Here is a 19,431-nt window from a genome sequence, read left to right as displayed (position 1 = left end):
AGAGGAAGAGAGAGGGTAGAGAAATGAAAGAAAAAGAAAGTAAGTGAGACTGAGAGAGTGCGTATAAGAGGTCAAAGAGAGAGAAAACGTATGTGCCATAGATTGCACAGCACAAAAAGCATGCAAATATTTATTTATCAATAAATAGACAAGTACAGCCATTGATTCATCACTCATACTACAATTTCAATTTCCATTCACATTTGTGTGTCTTATAGAATCCCGTTTGACACGAGAACTGGGAATTCCCACGAGGGTGAGAAAATTAGCACATTTCATCATCCAGTCCGGTCTCGATATGATGAAAGAAAGAGAGAGAGAAAATGTGTTTCATCACTAGGGCAAAATGAACCGATATCAATTATTTAAAGTCATCTGGCTTTTTAATAATGGTGTGCAGTATTAAGGTTGCCCACGTGACCATTATGGATTCGATGAAGAAATTGCTGTGACTTGAAGAGGTTGGGAAACTGTATCCCTTGTGTGCTCTGGCCCTGAACTAAACTGAGCGACTCTGCAAGGATGGACATCAAATAGGTCACTCAATCAACTAGTTTACAACTCTGTTAAAGAACAGATCAAATGTGGGAATAAAATGTTAAACAATTGCTGGACATTTCTCTAATATTTTCTCTATTAATCTACTGCGTAAATGATTGTGGCTGCTATATAGTGATAGACGGTGAAGTATGGATTATTTTTAAGTCACTCAAGACTTTGTGTTACAGTGATTTTACCACAGGTAAGGGGTGTTAGTATTTATAATGCAAACTTGCACAAATGTTCAATAGATACATATTATTATTATTATTATTATTAATAATAATAATTATTATTATAATAATAATAATAAATCCTCATCATCAGGAAAATAATAAATATGAATTTTGGTAAGTTATATAGTTCATTAGCCAAACTGCTTCTACATGCCTTGAAATGTACCAACTAGCCCCATTAAAGGCCCCGGTATACTCAAGGTAGACTTGCCACGATATAATAATTTTCACACCGGAGTGGTGTTCACGTTCAAACCTTCTAACACCAGAATCACTGATGGTTGCTAAGTAGTACTATGGGGTCATTTTCGTTAAACAGCAGCCTACACAATAACGCAAGGCAGCTTGATTTGATGGCTTTTCAACAGTTGTGATGGGCAACATCTCTTTGGCAACAAACCTACTTCATCTGTGCATTCTCTCCATCATGGGCTACCGGTCGGGCATTTTGTTGTCCTAACTAAAGTGACCTCAAAATGTGTAATCAATGACTTCATGCCTCATTCTACAAGTAGAATTCACACAAGATCAGCAAAATAAACTATTTTAACAACTTGATGATGACTTAAATACTGTATATGCCCCCTTAGTTTCTAAATCCCCAAATCAAACGGCATTCATAATGGGGTTCAGCTGGACTAGATACACCTGGGGTATGATTACTGCCAGTCCTGTTCAATCAAATCAACACCTAAATAGAACTGTTTCAGCAGCATGAAGTTGGCTAAAAGGTCTCACTCAGTAGCACACTATGCAAAGGTTGAAAGAAATGCCAGAAATGATGAGGACAAAGGTAATTGAAATACATCAGTCTGGGAAGAGTTACAAAGCTATTTCAAAGGCTCTGGGACACCAAAGAACCACAGCCATTAGAGAGCCATTATCTCCAAAAGGTGAAAACTTGGCACAGTAGTGAACCTTCTCACAAGTGACCATCCTTCCAAAATTCCTCCAAGAGCACAGCGACAACTCATCCAGGGAGTCACAAAAAAGCCAAGGAAAACATCCAAGGAACTGCAGGCCTCTTTTCATGACTCCACTATCAGAAAGACACTGGCCAAAAATGCCATCCATGGAAGAGTGGCGAGGAGAAAACCACTGCTACCCAGAAGAACATTAAGGCTCATCTGAATTTTGCCAAAACACACCTTGATGATCCTCAAAGCTTTTGGAAAAATGTTCTGCGGACTGATGAGATGAAAGTGAAACTGTTTGGAAGACAGGGGTCCCTTTTCATCTGGCATAAATCAAGCATAGAATTCCACAAAAAGAACATCATACCTACGGTCAAGCATGGTGCCTTTAGTGTGATGGTGTGGGGATACTTTGATGCTTCAGAGCCAGGGCGACTTGCAATAATTGAGGGAAACCAGAAAATCTTAAAGGAGAACGTCCGGTCATCAGTTCGTGAGTTGAAGCTCAATCACAACTCACAGTTCGTGAGTTGAAGCTCAATCACAACTGGATTATGCAGAAAGACAACGATCCAAAGCATAGGAGTAAGTCCACCTCTGAATGGCTCAAAAGAAGCAGAATTAAAGTTTTGGATTGGCCTAGTCCTGAGTTTAACCTGATTGAGATGCTGTGGCAGGACCTTAAATGGGCAGTTAATGCTTGAAAACTTTCCAATGTGACTGAACTACGCAGTTCTGCAAAGAGGAGAGGGCCAAAATTCCACCACGGCGTTGTGAAAGACTGATCTCCAGTTATCGGAAGCTTTTGGCTGCAGTTATTGCTGCTAAAGGTGACACAACCAGCTATTAGGTTTAAGGGGGATGTTTGTACTTCACATGGATGTTATAGGTGTTTGATAACTTTTTTGCTTCAATAAAAAAAAAATATAATAATATAAAAAATAATAATAATAAAAAAATATATATATATATATATATATATATTTGAAAACTGTATTTTGTGTTTACTCAGGCTGCTTTTGTTTTGTATCTCTCTTGAAGACCTAAAAAAATTTTGTATGAAAAATACACTAACATATAAGAAATCAGGAAGGGGCAAATACTTTTTCACAGCACTGTATATTATATGCTGCTAAACAACACAAGTTATATGTTTTATGTAATTTGTATATAGCAAAAAGGAAAATGAAAAGCATGTACAGTGTGAGATACTAGATCATTTGTGCTGAAATTCTTGTGAAAAGAGTAGAGTTGTTAACGTAATGGAGAATATTTTCAATTGTTTGCAGCCTCTGGAGTAAATTTGTTGAAAATTGCATGCAACGTTCCAGTAAAAACATTACAAAAAAAGCATATATGTGGGCTAATTGTCTCCATTTGAAAATGGCAAACCTATTTTAAAAAGGTGGAATTATGATAATGGTCAGTTTCAATTTAGGCATTATCTGCTCAAATGCCTTTTCACATATTTACTTTTCAAAGGTTTCCATTTCGAAAGCCAAACACAGGAAGGGGGAAAAAAGAAATCAAAATGTGCAAACCAATATATTACGTCAACAGCAAACAGGCACTTCGAAGTGTTGACGAGGCCTGTTGCGAATTGGAACCCAGTACTAATGTAAAACATCAGGCAGCAGAAGTTAATGAAAACACCATCCATTCTCTCTGAAAGCTCTTTCAAGGCTTCATCAGAAGTGTTTGAGAAGCAGGCAGAGAGACACCTGGGCCAGCACATGATGCTAGTACATTGGGCAGCAATCGGCCAAAGCAGACGCACAAACATTTATTACATAAGGCTTTGCAGCCTCGCAGTAGGCCAGCTGGGGGAGTCAGAGCTGGAGTGAATGGAGCACTGCTATTGAATCCCTGCTGGATTGCAGTGCCCTACTTAAACCTAATGACAGGGCTGCCAATCAAACAGCTCTGGCAGACCAAAACAACAGTACTTTATGATGGACTGACACTGGACCAAAAGATAACTAGGGCTGGAAAACTATGCAGCTACATAAATGATCTCTTTCTCTGGCTTTTTCTTGCCTTTGACAATATTCAACAGTAAATATCAAATCAATATTATGTTTTGCTATGAAATGGCTTTTTTTTTTTTTCAATTGAAAGAACCATAATTTTGACCAAACAGCCACTGTTATCAAGTAGATTCAAAATGTTTAAAGCAAGCACTAAAATACAGTAAAAGTCAAGTTTAAAAAATAATCAAAGCATTTTTTCTATATATTTTTAAAGAAAAATTGTGAAACTAGTCTGATGAAACATTCTTTAGAACTCTTAATGGCCAAATTAAAGAAATGACATAAAAATCATCGTAATGTTCACAAATTTGCTTAACTTCATATCGTCAGCAAAATCATAGCAAATACTTCATGAATACTTCAAATATCAGTCAGCCTTCCAGCTAACCAGACCAAAAGGCGAGAACGATTCATACAGATTGTAATAATCTCCAAGTCCAAGAGACATTAATCAGTGGGACATCTGAATCGTAACGTTACATAACACCTTCTGTCAATCATGGGGCCCTTCTGTCCATCTTGGTGACAACCAGCTTCTCGCGACAGCCTGGAAGATTTTCCATGTCCACTTAGACAGCAGACACCACTGGCATCATGAATGTAATTAGGTAAGGTCATTGTTTGCATGACTGTTAGCCTCAAAGCAATCCAATAATGACTACACCGTGCTACCACTGAGGGGGTAGCAAAAGTCATGGCTTGAGATTTAAGAAAGCAATGGCTTCTTTACACAAAACTAACACACTCGCACTACGTAAACATAAAGCAAATGCATCCAGTTGTCAGGTGCACCATCTTTGTGTATGTTTTTGTGTGTACAGCAGTAAATTACCTTCCCAAATCATAGAAGAATATTAAAGCAAAATGGATTTTAATGCTGCTGCCGATAACTATAACTCTTGAGATGTGAGGAATTGTCCTACTGGTGTTTAAGAGCCATCTAAGCAGAGTTTTCAGGAAGATGCCAACTGCCGACAGCCTATGAGGACACTAATGAAAACTGCAAGCTTGAGGCGACTGATAAGATCTTTACTGAGTGGGTGTTCTTGAAAAGGAAACAGACACTTTTGTCCCTTTCCATTTTACCCCCTGAAGTTAGAAGCAATTACACTTTTTTAATGGATTGTTGATGAAAATCTCTTTGATTTTGTAAATGAAAACAAATGAACAGAGTTAAAATACAGTGGGATGTATACTGGTGCCAGGCTGCTTTTGACATGTTTACAGTTAGCAGATGTCCCTCAAGCTGTGTGCATCACCCACATATGCTCACGGAAGAGTCAGAGATTGTTCATGTCCCCTAAGGCAGGGCGGAGACAGTCAGAGCTGTCTATACAGAAACCCCCCACCACGCACAAAACTAGTGCAATAGTGACCAGCTTGTGTTAAAACTCCTGGTGAGAGACATGCCTGTGATGATCCACTTCACTCTGAACACATACACACAGAAATTTGTAGGATCTAGATTGAAGAACAAGGCTTTAGTATTAGAAATTAAATATAAAGGCTACAGTTTACAGGATTTGCTGTGATTCTTGTTCAAGGGGTGCAATTAAAGACTAGATTTTTTAATTTTTCTGAGTCTTGCCCATGTAAAACTTACGCCAACGATGCTCGGGTGATCTAGGTGGTTGCCAGAGTGTTGCACTGCACATGCTGTTTGGAGTGCTTATTAGTGCCTTGGGATGTGCTGGCTATGGTGTTCGTGGTGGGAACTAGGTAGTTGCTTACTGGCCAAAATGAAAAGAGCTCACCTAAGTATCTATGATATTCTGGTCCCTATATTTGGCTTGCGTCCCTGTTTTAATTTAAGTCTTTAGAATATTTTAGCCCATTTTATCACCGCCAGGCAACATGGTAAGTGTCATTGCTTAACAAATAGTACATCATTCCTAAACAAGCTACACAAGTTGAAGTATCATTTGTGTTCGTAGACCAAACAATGCTATTTTGCACCAAAGTTTAATACATACATTAGTATCCAAGTATGAGCGATAGTAGCAAAGGGGTTTATTTTGCAAAATGACCAGCTGAATGTAGAATAGCCCACCTGTAACACGGCTATTAACAAAATACATAAATAAATGGATATGCAATAATTATATGAGTTAAAATTACGTTATTATGTGAGATGAGATAGCGGAGTCTCTAGAAACAGCTGAATTTAACTTCCGGTTTGCGTTCTGCTGGTGTTTTTTTTGAGTGAAAATAACCACCTGACTGATCATTATCCTGCTTATTACATGACTAATTGTCAAGAAAATAAATAAGTTTACATGAAATATTGATTTGAGTTGAATTTATTTTATGTACTTGCAGTGATTACGTAATACGAGAAGTAGGAAAGACTTGAAATACCCGGATGACAAGTGAAATATCACTTTAACCCCAAGAGATATTACACAGCTGGATGGCACGACTGACCAATAAGAATTGATAATGGACATATCTTTATACAGTATGAGTTAATGGATATACACCTAAGTAATTGTAAGCAGTGAAAAGTAGTGTTTCTAACAAGCTGTTTAATACTTTACAAATAGGGCCTTGCTTAGATAGCCTACAAACATTACGCACTAATGACATTCATTAATGACATATAACATACGTGTCAAAATAAACAAAAGGTAAACACAATCAATAGTAAAATAAAAATGCATCTGTGCAAACCTGGGTCAAAACCATGAAACAGGCTAAGCTTGTTTAATATTAATGAATGACTCATAAAGGCGGGCCACATTCAACTACTCTAACCTAGTTAAGTCTTGCTAATTAGAGCCACACAAACAGCTCAATGTGAATGTAGCATGACCAGCTTCTGGAAGCCCCTGCGCTTTAAGCAGGTTGCAGCTGATGCAGTGAACAGGGCAGAGCCCACAACAGTGCCAGGGAGGCACTGATATGGAGCATTAATTATTTAAAACAGCGGTAGGGAAGGAGAGGTCCAGGCAGACTCTGAACAGCCTGCTGCTGCTCCACACTCAACATGAGCTCATGCCAGAGCTTCACTAATCAACACACTGCAGAGGCAGAGAGATATAACAAGGAGCACTGACACATTTCTCTATCATTCACTCCCATTAGCCGCTCTAGAGTTTGTAAAAGATGTAGATGGTAAGTGTTAGATTGCTCGACCAATCAGACGGCTTTCCTACGCGGAATGTGGTCAGGACGGTTCTGAACCTATGCACTGCCACTCTGCACTCTGTGCAATGTAACCACGGTCACACTAGTCTTTGAGTATCGATATTACATCAGACACTGCAATGGACACGATATGATGTCGCAGTTTAGGGCTTTGGAAATATTATTATTTCTAATCGACACAAGAGGTCAGTGTGTGACATTTCAATCTTCTATTGGTCACAAGTATTCTCATCATATGAATTTGCAGGTTAGAGTTTGCTAAACTTGAACTTTCATGTGCAACAGAATACAAATTTTTTTTTTTGCATTACCATCGTATAAGCATTTTTTTTTAATGTTTAAATGGCACAATTAAAAAAAAGGTCTAAACTGAGTAAAGCTGTATGGTCACACTATACTTTGCATGAGACGAGGAGGGCGTGGCCGGGCCTTAATGATGGACTCCTGGTGCAGAATCAGCAGGACAGTGATAAAGAGGAGCCAGGGACGCCAGTTTGAGAGAGGGAGACATACGCGGCCGCTGTGTGTGAGTGTTTATGCTTGTTTAAGTTCATTTACGTAATTAAAATTTTCATTGACTGCTCAGCCGATTGGTACTGAAACATGGGAAGGAGGAGGGATCCACTGCCGTCCGCCAGGGGAGTAGCGATGGCCGTCCATCAGGGGTCGGCAGTGGCTAGGACTCCACGGCAGTGCATCCCTCCTCCTTCCCAGATTACGGCGCAAATGTAACAGGTATAAGATGCGCAAGGAGGTGGCGGGAACCTGCAGAGCAGTCAAAAAAACTTTTATTGATTTAAATTAACTTAAACATAAACACACACATACAGCGGCCGTATTTCCCATATGTGGTGAACAGAACTAAATTTAAGCATTACCAAATCTTATTCAAATTTCTGCATTAAACTTGAATAATAATTTTTGGGTGATCTATTCCTTTAAATATATGCTAAAAATGTCTACACTGTCTGTCAAAGCTGATTTGACAAGATTTGTCTTGTCTTTGCAAAATTTACTCAAAAATTAAAACAAGTCGGCAAACATCTGCATTTTCTTGCATAATGAACACATCATTACATGGCATCAGATATACCAGAGCAACAAAGTATCTTGGCATCGCAAATTCAATCCTTACACATCTCAATTGTGCTCAGACTCCTCTTTTCAAAGTACTATCTTCTCTTAGGGAGAAAGAAATATAAACTTTCCATCTCTGCCCCATCTAACATCTCGTGCTGTAAACAGATATGCCAGCCTGTTAGAGCCTGCAACACTCAATATAGGAGGTGGAGGGAGCGAGAGAGACAGAGAGCACAGAGAACTTCTACTCACCAGAGCACATAGTGCTGACAGCCTCCTGTTCTCTCCTGCAGCGATACCATTTAAAGTCCACAGGGATGGTTTCCTACTGGAAAGCTGTGCTGCCATCAACATTACAGAGAAGTGACTCTATCTGGGACAGCTGGAGAGTTTTGTTTGTTTGTGATTCAACAGAACTAAAAATACCATGTTTGATCACTGACACTAAATGAACATCTAAAAACCTTGTGTTTGGGATGGTTTAATTATCCAAATAGAAGAGAATTTGTAGCTGAGAAGATGATTTCACTCCATGACAGTAACAAGGATAAACAGTAAACTGACCTTGAAATTACTTTGAAAGATGACGTTTATGAAAGTTGATACTAATTTTACAGTCATGAGCTTTATTTGGCATCCAACACAAATTTCCAGCACTGAATCTAAATCAAATATGTGAAAAATGTAAAGCTTTTTTCTGTGCTATAACATGTCCACCTATCCCAGCTTAATATGCAGACACAAATATAAGTAAAGGGTGATTTCACAAATGGAAACACTTTGGCGCTATCATATCTTTGCTGTTAGTTTAAGCATCCCAACCAGCTTCTTTATGTCCGAACAAAGGCAGACAGGAGGAGTGTTTGACAAAACAGTCATTGTTTTTGCAAGTAAGGTGAAGCTATTGACACAGAAATGACATGCTTTAAGGAAAGGTAACATGTTTCATGCTTTTGAAAAGATAACCTAAATTGGCTTAAAGCATTTACAGACATTTTGAGTTTAAAGCTTGGTATTATAACAACAACGCTAACATACTTTGTCAAAGCTGTGCTTGAGCCCTCTGCCAATGGCTTAAATAGGAAACGTGTGTGTGTACATTTTAGTTCTAAAGAGAACCTTAACCAATTTGACCCTTTCAAAACCCTCTATTAATATCTACAACATAAAGAGTCATCTGTTTTATTCTTTCATGGAAAAGTTACGTCACAAGACTGAAAGTTGGGTGTCTGATTGCACAATGTATAGACACCCTTTTATACATCCTCCATGTGGCACCATTCACCTAGCTGACAATGCTAGCAGAACTAGCATTTTACAAAATGATTGGGCATAATGTTCAAGATGCAAAAATCTATTGAAGACAACGGAAAAGATAAAGATAAATGAATGCACTTCAAGTAAACAAAGAATAAAACCTTTAGCCATCAATAAAAGGTGAACATTAATCTGCCTAATAATGGACATGTGGAGTTAACAACCTCAAAATTGGGCCATGTGGAATCGCTGTTTGTGATACACAACATAGGCATGTTGGACAAAAGGCGTGACTGCAAATAACGCTGAATCTTTTCAGTAAAGGAGTAATTTTTTCTTAGCAACAGACACTTGTGAACTCACACTTATACTTATCCCTCGTGATTTTATGTCAGCATGGGCATTCCTTGATGATGCAAACTTATTCTTACTCTGAACTTATCATTAGACACGTTGAGGTAAATCTTTGACACAAGCAAGTGTGCCACATAATTAGACTTTCCTAGACCTCCCCATGACAGATTTGTTGCCTTGATACTCTTGGCTACTTATTAGGACCTGGAGTCCACAAGATCATATAATTATGCCTGGCTGGGACCGTGAGGTGTGGTTCTATTGAAAAAGCCCAGCAAAAGAAATACAACAATGGTTCAAATGGTCACCAAGAACTCCCACATAACTAAAAACCAGATTAGAACATCTTCAAACACATCTGTTGTCATGAACTGTCCCACATCCCAAACCATGACTGCACCTCCACTGGATCAAAAAGTTCCCAGTTGAATGCACAGATCTAAAGCTTTGTTGGCCTCAAACTGCTTGATGTACAAAGACAATTTTCCCACGACCATGTAATACACAGTTGTGGTGTTACCAATCAGACTTTGAAAGACTTGATGGGACTGAATCCTCTCTAATGATACTCTTGCAGAATCCACAATATTTTTTCACAATACAGGGTTCCTTTGGGATAATTCACTGAGTGTGTTTTATTCATCACCAATGTGAAAAGAATATAGGCAGAGTAGAAACAGATGAGCCTGACAAAATGTTAGTCAATGCCCGTTGTTTCTTTATTACACAGGGTATCGTAACAGACAGTGTATCAATAGCTCAACATAGAAAATATTTTGGCAGAGGCAATGACTAGAACTGGGCATAGCCAACTACCTTACATTGCAATACTCACTTCGATACATATTTAGATGAATGTAACAATTCAAAACTTGAGATTAATCAATTAATCTAGAATGGAGCCTCACAGAAGACAAATGCCAGTTTCAGAATTTCCTATTATTTAAACTATCTACTTCTTTAAATGTAATATCGATACAAGGATCTACAGTATTGTTGCATCATGAAAAAATTGACCCAAAATTTGGTAGCACTTTATTTTACAGTACTGTTCTACATTTACTTACTATATAATTACAACAACTACAGTAATTACAAGGTACGAAACCTAAACCTAACCCCAACCCTACCCTTAATCCATATTAAGTACAAGTAGTTACCTAATATTACTCTGTACTTTCTTGGGTAAGCACACCAAGTATAATGAAAGTATACGTACTGTAAAATAAAATGCAACCAACAATTCTGTGGCTCAGTCCAGTAAATGGTGAGTGTATAGGAGTATAAAAGTACACATGAATTCTTGTAGAAACATAAAAGTTTCCCTTGTGTGGTGCAGTAAACCGGTTCAGATTCAGGTCACCACTAAACAAACCTTAGCAAAACTGGCTCTGGTAAGAAACACATACACACCCACACAGAGTAATGACTTAAAAGTTTTTTTGACTTAAAAAATCAGTTGACTTCGCCCCACAGATGAAGTTGTCAGAGAAGCCCTTGGTGTGCAGTGCACATCTACTGACGGGCTGGATATCACTGTACGAGACAGCTCCTGCCTGACAGGAGACTGACAGTCTAGGCTCTTCAAAATGCAGAAACGACAACTCTGGGTTTGCCTGGAATTGAAAGGATGAACAAAAAGAAATCTCCAGACCTTAGCAGGTAGGAACTGCAATGCTCCACGGATCATTAGTATGAATGCTGTGTATTCAGAAAGCAAGCTATAAAGCATAGTTTTGCGATGGATTGGATTCAAAGGGTCAACTTTAAAAGTGTAACTTTTTGTCTCCTCTCCAAGCTTGATATTCCGAGACAACTATTAGCAAATGACTTATAGGTTTTTTCCCCCAGAAAGTGTGTAAACTCTATGGCAATTTCAAAACATAGCTTTTTGTTGGAGCATCCCAAGCAGTTCGACACAGCAAAGTTGGCTCAACCAATGGCATGTGGGGTGTTGCTATCTGTTTATCCAACCAATGGAATATGAGGGAAATATAAAAAAAAAAAATTGCCATTTCATTTAGTGCCACTCAAACTTTTAAGGGTTCAATATCAAGTTAAAATTCAGAAGAGCCTAAATTCTCCAGCTCCCACTGAAGGATGGGACACAGTAGAAGCAGCTTATATAAGGTAAGCACTATGCCTACCAAAGGCACAGTTAAACTTGCCAAACAAACCCCAGCAGAGCAGACTCAGTCTCAACAGTGGAGGAGAGGAGGGCAGTACCGGAGAAGGAAGGCTCAATCCGTCATTCTCCTGGAACAGACAAAGAGGCAGCTTGCACCAAAGCTTCATGTGCCATCCCTGTAATCTTGTGGCTTAAAAAGCTCAAGAGGGATCAGGGCTGGTGACACACCCTGTGCTTGTAGGGCGCTCGTACATGGCAAGAGCACCACTTCTGCATCGGTTCACCCTGTGCTATGAATTTGGGGGGGGGATTCAGACCAAAGGAAATTGCATAATCATACATTAAACCTTGCAATGTAAATCCAACCTCACTACAAATCTAATGACATCAAGCTCAAATCCAGCTCAAAGGTGAAATTAGTTAAATATCAAGATGGAAGATAGGGGTCTGGGGGGTGGGGGGTGGGGGGGGGGGTACACAAGAGTGCATTGAGTTGTTGCGAACCCATAGCTATTACCCAACATTACTGATTACAGTGTGGAGAGATCCCCAAGGCCAGTGGGGATCGTGGTTATGCAGAACAGATGGGCCTTTCTTAGCAGCAAGTGTCTGGGAGAGATTTGCAGGAGATTCAGTGTTTACAGCCTCTTCAGCTGACGATAATGAAAGCAAAGACAAAATGTCAGCTAGTGAAAATGGCGAGAGACAGGATGAAGGACACTATACCAATCAGAGCAAAGAATTATAGAGAGAAAGAGGGAGGGATATAAATGGGGATGGGTCATAAAGGCCATAAAAACAGATCTCGACACCCCTGATTTCTGTTCCATTCTGTGTGTTCCATCTAACTGAAATCTTGACCACAACGCATCTTGTCCAAATTCCCCCTAAGTAATGCCTTTGATCATGAGAATGCTTTACCAAGAAAACACAAAAACAAGCAGCATAGGAGAAGAGGGGGTTGGGACAGTGGCCAAGCTTATGACTGAGATTGAAAGAGGAGGAGGGGAGATCGACACTCTCACCTCCCCAGAGCCGCAGGCCTGATCTCCAGCCACTGTCCCAGATGGCTCCACTGCTTAGCAAAGAGAGAGGGAGAGAGATGTTCCTGCCACCCATAAGCCCTACAATTACTGAGAATGTAACGGTCTTAAAGTGGCAGCATCAGGCAGGACCAAAAAGCCAACGTCCATTAACCGAAGTCAATCACATTCATGAATCTTTTAAACTGACAGCCACTTCAAGCTGCCACTAGGAGAGCACTGTATAATAAACACATTAAGCAGCAAATGTAGGATCTGGACCGGCTTAAAGGCACGGGACACAGTGGCTCGAAATGAGAGAGAGACGAATGAATTTTCCTTATCTGGCCATCAGAAGCATACTCTGCTCCAGCATTGACTAAAGGCACTGTCAGTGGATTTTGAAATGCAGGGTTAACTATATTCCCATAACCTCTTTGTTACACTCAGTTAAATGTCTGATGTGTATTGACAGGTTTTAGGTTACAAGAGGCACAGATGCAGTGAGAAAAATCAATAAACTTCTCCAGTGCATGCTTGGTGGGAGGGTCCTCATCTTGCAGCTGACAAACGGAGCACAGAAGATTAGATCCAAGATGAGCTTAAATACCACCTCCTGCTTTGTAGAAATATTCTTAACATATGTCCGAGACTCTCCCACTTAATTATTTAAAGAAGAGAGATTAAAGAATGGGGGTATATTTATAAGCTACTTGACAGTTTAGTATAACAACATAACTTATACACCAAACATAGTTTTGGGCAAGATGGGTTTGTTCTGTCCAGAAAGTGAATGTAGGTTTAAGAGGTTTACAATAATATAAGTGTCTACCACTACAAACTAGTTCCTTTAAAGATAAGCTTCCTACATCCTGTATTGTATACATTTTATCACTCTAATGTAACTCTTAATGCATGAGGTATAGGTTAAGGTTAATGGTCAAAGATATTGCATGATTTTGCAATAAAAAGAATTTGCATCAAAATAACAACTATCCTCAATTATTATCATGTTTATTGGCATAATAAAGTATGTAGTTACAGTCATATAAAATATGTAGTTCTTTGGGATGTACTAGGCACATTTTGTATTTAATATGCAAGTAGTTGCATTTGGGTGACGCATGGCTAACTATTCAAGGCCCATTTAAATGCAAGCTAGATTTCTAAATACTGTAAGGCTACTGTAAATATGGGGTGCGCGTACTGTTGGTGTGGGCGATATGAGCAAAATCTTATATCACAATATGAATAATTTGATATCACGATAACGATATACATCACAAAATAGTAAATAGTCTCTTTAAAAAATTCAATAAAATGTCCTCCTAATTAAATGCTCTCTTCATTTGGAACTTGACAAACATAGTCAAAGAAAACTATTCAATTTGGTTTTAAATCAACCTTACTGTGGCAGGGAGGCGGGGCCGGGTCGTGATCCTACACACCCGGCCCCGCCCTCCGCCCTGCCACACTTACCATTAGGGTAAATTTCACATTATGCCACATTTCAATCTGATGTTATTTACTAGCATTATTAGTACTGCAAACTTTCCTTAAGAAACTCAACATCTGGAAATAATACACAAGTAAAAACATATCAAGGGAAATGAACACTTCATTAGACTCTTAATGATTTAATTCATATCTGTAGGTAACAGTTGAATATCTGAAGGCAAACATGGCCAGTTTGTTTCCTAATATCTTACATCATACAAACATAATTTTATTAAGGGTGATAATGTGTAGTTTACGATGTTTGACTTCCTCCTTTTGCACTTTAAGGTAAAAAACTCATGTAGAAGTCATGTAAATTCTGTTGTTTTTGAGCCGTGTGATCCCACTCTGAGCTCTCTTACAAACGGGATGCCTGCTGGACTCGTGTGCACTATCTCTGGAGCATGCATGTGCACACGAGTCCAGCAGGCTTCCCGTGAAACAATCATGTGAAACACAGATGCGCGTGTCAGATGAGGAGCCCATTTATAACACAAGATGAATGCCATTTCATTTGCTTTGGTGGCCGGAAAGTTTGCTTGGGTAACCGCAGAAAAATTGTCAGTGCCTGAAAAACCCTGTCCATGTTTCTTCAATTGCCTTTTTCAAGTTTCACGTGAAACTTTGCCTTCCTCCTCCGTTTCTCCAACAGAATGAGTACAGAGGATGTGAAACGTCAATAGAATGTGATGCACATTTCTTGCCACACGGTGGCTATTTTGCATAACTACTATTGAGACGATAATCCAAAATGTATACTGGTTGTCAAATTTCTACTGGTTTATCATGTCTACAGGTATAACGCCCACCACTAGGTGCACCACTGGACATGTATTAATGCATTAACAGTGCCAGTAATGCTTATGGATTGTGCTGAGGAGTTGACAGACACTGCATGCATGCATCAGCAACCCTCAGCATAAACAGAGCTTGACACATGGATGAAGAGAAATTCTCTCTCAAAGCAAAAAGAACATACAATTCATTTGCATCAAAACAAGGTTACTTGGTTATTTAAACATAGCTATGCAATGTTTTTTTTGTACGAATCGGATAGTCATATGAGAAGACCAAGTTTAAATGCTTATCCACAATCCGATGACGCACAAGACATGACTAGGCCAAGTGTAAATGCATCTGCAGGGCTCTAGACTGTGACTAAAATCAAGTGAGCTCGCTGCACTGCACACAACAACAAACCCAGAGAGAGTCGTGAACAAATGACTCTATTGAACCGGGTCTTTTTCATGAATCACCCGAAAAGAACTGAGGGTGTTAACTCAAGAGCTCAGGTTAGAAGTCTGAATCAAATTCCATTTCTCACAAAAGTTTGGAATAATGTACAGATTTTGCTCTTATGGAAAGAAATTGGTACTTTTATTCACCAAAGTGGCATTCAACTGATCACAATGTATAAGTCAGTACATTAATAACGTGAAAAATTACTAATACAATTTGAGAGAAAACTTAAACTATTTCAAAGTGTTCTTATTAAAACATCCTCCACGTGCAGCAATGAGAGCAGTTCCTTGTCATTCTAGATGTCAGTTTGTCCAGATACTCAGGTGACATTTAACCCCATGCCTCCTTTAGCATTTGCCATAGATGTGACAGTCTAGCTGGGTTTAAGATCCATAACACTCTTTTACAATTATCTGTTGTCCAATGTCTGTGTTTCTTTGCCCACTCAAAACCTTTCTTTTTTGTTTTTCTGTTTGAAAAGTGTGTTTTTTGTCTTCTTTGCAAGAACTTTGGAAAATTATTGCAGCTGTAAGACGGCTTTGCGTCACGCTACGGAAGTTGCAAGGCACGGTGTGTGAGAGAGGCAAAAGTTGCGAGGTGCGGTTCGAGCATGAAGTAAAAGTGTGAGCGCAAGGCGCTCGCCTGTGTTCCGCAACTTCTACCGGGTCCTTGATCAACGTATAATGTGCCAGTAAAGGCAGCCAGTGGAGTTTCTGGAGAGTCGGTGCCTTACGCAGACTGCGTATTATATGTGTATAGGGAGCGGCATGACTGATTACCGCCGAACGGAAACCCTGCTGCAGTCTACAAGGTTCTGTCACAGCCTCTGTTTGATAGTGCACAAGCCAATGCAGAATTTGGATACATTTCTGGAACCTTGCAGGAAAACTACACTGTCTTTAGCCCATTTAATCCCACCGTCAAATGTCAATTGTAAATGACAGTGCTGACTGTCACATGACCAGAGCTATTTAATTCCACTATGCTCCTGCAAAGATTTGAGTCATAGAGTCATAACTCCATAAAAAGAAATACTAAAAGAAATCCTGTCATAATACACATACAACTACTATATGTTGTACATAATTTGAATTGCTTTGTGTTGTGTTCATTTTCTGTTGTTGTTCAACTTTGTTGGTGGGGTAGGTTTGGTGTGGATGACTGAAAAATACATCAGGATCTGGAAGAATATTTTGTCCACTCATGTTTTTAAAGATATTGTGATTAATCACGATTAACTTTTTAAAAAAAAACTATGCGATTAATCGCGATTAAATATTTTAATAGTTTGACAGCCCTAGTAATTATCTAATGTAGATTCTGAAGAGCAGTACTAAATACTTTTTTTTTATATTTATTATATTTATATAAATTATGAAAGGGGTGGGAACATTTATGAGACAAAGGGGAATGCAAACTTGTCTTCTCAACTATATAAACTGTTTATTAAATCTCCTATTAATGGGTTATCAGCTGTCTTCGTTTTCCTCGGGTTTCTATCTTGTTTCTGAACAGCAATCTAAATTGAGCAATTCTGTGATCTGGCAACTAAAAAAAGCCATTTGGCTCCTTAATGTTTCAGTTTAGGAGCCAATGGCTCCCAAGTAATCTTTTCAGTCTGGAGCCCTGATCTGGTTGTTCAGGCCTCTTTACTTGTTCCAAACCAAACTTTGCCAGCATACAAAAAATTGGGACCCAAAAAAAAAAAAAGAAAAGAGGCAGAATATATCAGCTTCACCTTTTGTATAGCCATCATGAAAGCAGTTTCAGCTGCCTCCTGTTTTTAGATTTTATGAGCCACATTAAAAACAGCTCAACTTTTGCTGTCTGGCTTTAGAATCATTATGGAAATTAACTTTGTTTTATTTGCATTTCATAACATAATCAGAAAGCAATCTGATCGATATGCACAAAATGACTAAGTGCAAATAGGCCATCTGTGTTTCTAAAGTGTACATTATAATCAGTTCATGGAGAAGGGGAGGAAATAGAGCTGTGTGCAAGCAGTGGTTTATCCTCACTGTTATCTGCTCCTAATGACAGCTGACAAACTACTAATGCAAATCCCATCTGAGAAGCTACAGTTGCCCCACCCCCCAACTCCCCCTCCCACCTGCTACACACAGCACATGATCTGCACTCGAAAATTCCTCCTCTCTGATGGTCTGCTCTGAGAGTGCTCGTCTTTTTAACCAAGACAATGGGCTGCTCTTCAGTCACATGACAGCAGAGAGCAATGCTACAGGCAGAGCAGGTGGCTACTGTGCCATCAACATGCAGCCAAACACATGCTCACTTGCTGCTTTCGCTATTAGTGGCACTTCCAGGAGTTGTAAAATCAAACAGACTGTAAAGTTTGCTAATAGTATGAAACAACGAAATCACAACAACAGGGTAGGGCTGGGAGATACAGCTGAAAAAAATTATATCTCAATATATTTCACCCTCTTGACGATACTCAATCTACATATTTTAATATTATATATTTTTTCTGAAATGACTTAAAAGGGTGTTTTTAAATCAGATACAAAATGTTTAAATGTAAGAACTAAAAGAGTAAAAATCGAATTAACATAAACAAGGCGTGTTTTCCACAATGTTTTTTACTATATGAACACAAGGAAGAATTGTATTTAATCATGTTCACGATTAAAAACCACATTAAAATCAGTGCAATATTCACAATTTTGCTTAAATTTTATATCTCCAGCAAAGCAATCACAATTATATTGACAACATTCAATGTAATTGCCCAGACCTACAACAGAGTTCAAGTTAAATGCATGAAGGAAAGAGGGAACAATTTGAAGAGATCTGGATGCAAACAAGAGAAAAAAACAAGGTTAATTTTTGCTGTTCAAACCCAGAACAGGGAGGAAATGACATCAGACCTCCCACGCAAACCACATCAACTCACACTTTCATTTTTTTCGCAGTATATAATAGAAGTGTTTTCTTCATTTCCCCACAGTGAAGTTTCACAAAACGCACACAATAGACATGGTTTGACTGAATTATCCCAACAAATTGATAGGTAAGAGATAGAGAGACACTCCATGTTAATCATGGGTTGCTGAGCTCACCTTGGCTTCAGTCCAGACTCGACCTCAGGGCATTTCTGCAGCAATGGGACCAGTGGAAATCTTTGGGCATTCTTCACTTCTTTCAATCTGGGAAAGAGAGAAGAACATCCAGTCAGCATTTGAACTAGAGATGTGCCCAGATATTTAGAATTTAGCAATCTGAGCAATGCAAAATATTCAATATCAAATCCTGAATAATGATGCTTTTTTACATTTAGAGCAAGTTTGTGCCATTAGTGATACTTTATCTTGGTAACTGAGAAAACAGTTTTTTGTACAGAGCAGAGCAGCAGCTCTAATCAGAATGAAGCATCACGGAAGTTCCCTTTCAGTTGGACAAGTCAGTCCTTTGGACCATTTTCACATGGTTTTGGAATGTGGAAGTAAATAATTGCAGTGTAAACTTTGACAGCTATTGGAGTGAAAGGAAGACAACAGTAAATATTATTTTCACTTACCCATTTGCTCCAAGAGCAAACGAAAAAATCCACTATAACATTTGAATGACTTTCCGGAAGAAAAAAAATAGAGAGAGGTAAATTAAGACAGATCAGAGAAGTTGTAAAATTTACTATCACTCTCTCAGCAGCTGTAATCGAAACCTCCTCGCAGCTGTGGTTCTTCTTTTTTTTTTTTATTAATTCCAGGGTAATACCACACAAATCATAATGTTATAAACTTACACTCAATATATAAAAAAATTATCATATAAAAAAAAAGTTTGCTAGTTTGACTAGATTTACGCTGCTAAATAAGGTAAATAAGAAGTGCGTCATCACAGTCTGTAAAAAAAGGTCTATTATTCAAAACTGTGCATCTGAGAACAGCTATTTAAAATACACGCATAAAGGATAGACTTATTTAACAGCCTAGCCAATTAATCAATCATTTTGAGATTATC

The 19,431-nt window shown here is 38.7% G+C and overlaps 1 protein-coding gene across 1 annotated transcript in view; it reads right to left on the bottom strand.

Annotated features, from left to right (window-relative positions):
* LOC127635315 (nuclear receptor coactivator 2-like) overlaps positions 1 to 19,431 on the bottom strand; it is a 147,342-nt gene that overhangs the window by 86,715 nt on the left and 41,196 nt on the right. The window contains 1 exon segment of the mRNA XM_052115246.1: positions 18,531 to 18,617. The gene's annotated coding sequence lies outside the window, so the exon portion shown is untranslated.

The sequence above is a fragment of the Xyrauchen texanus genome, chromosome 42, assembly GCF_025860055.1.
Source record: "Xyrauchen texanus isolate HMW12.3.18 chromosome 42, RBS_HiC_50CHRs, whole genome shotgun sequence".
NCBI lineage: Eukaryota > Metazoa > Chordata > Actinopteri > Cypriniformes > Catostomidae > Xyrauchen > Xyrauchen texanus.
This window is presented reverse-complemented; position numbering and strand designations above follow the sequence as displayed.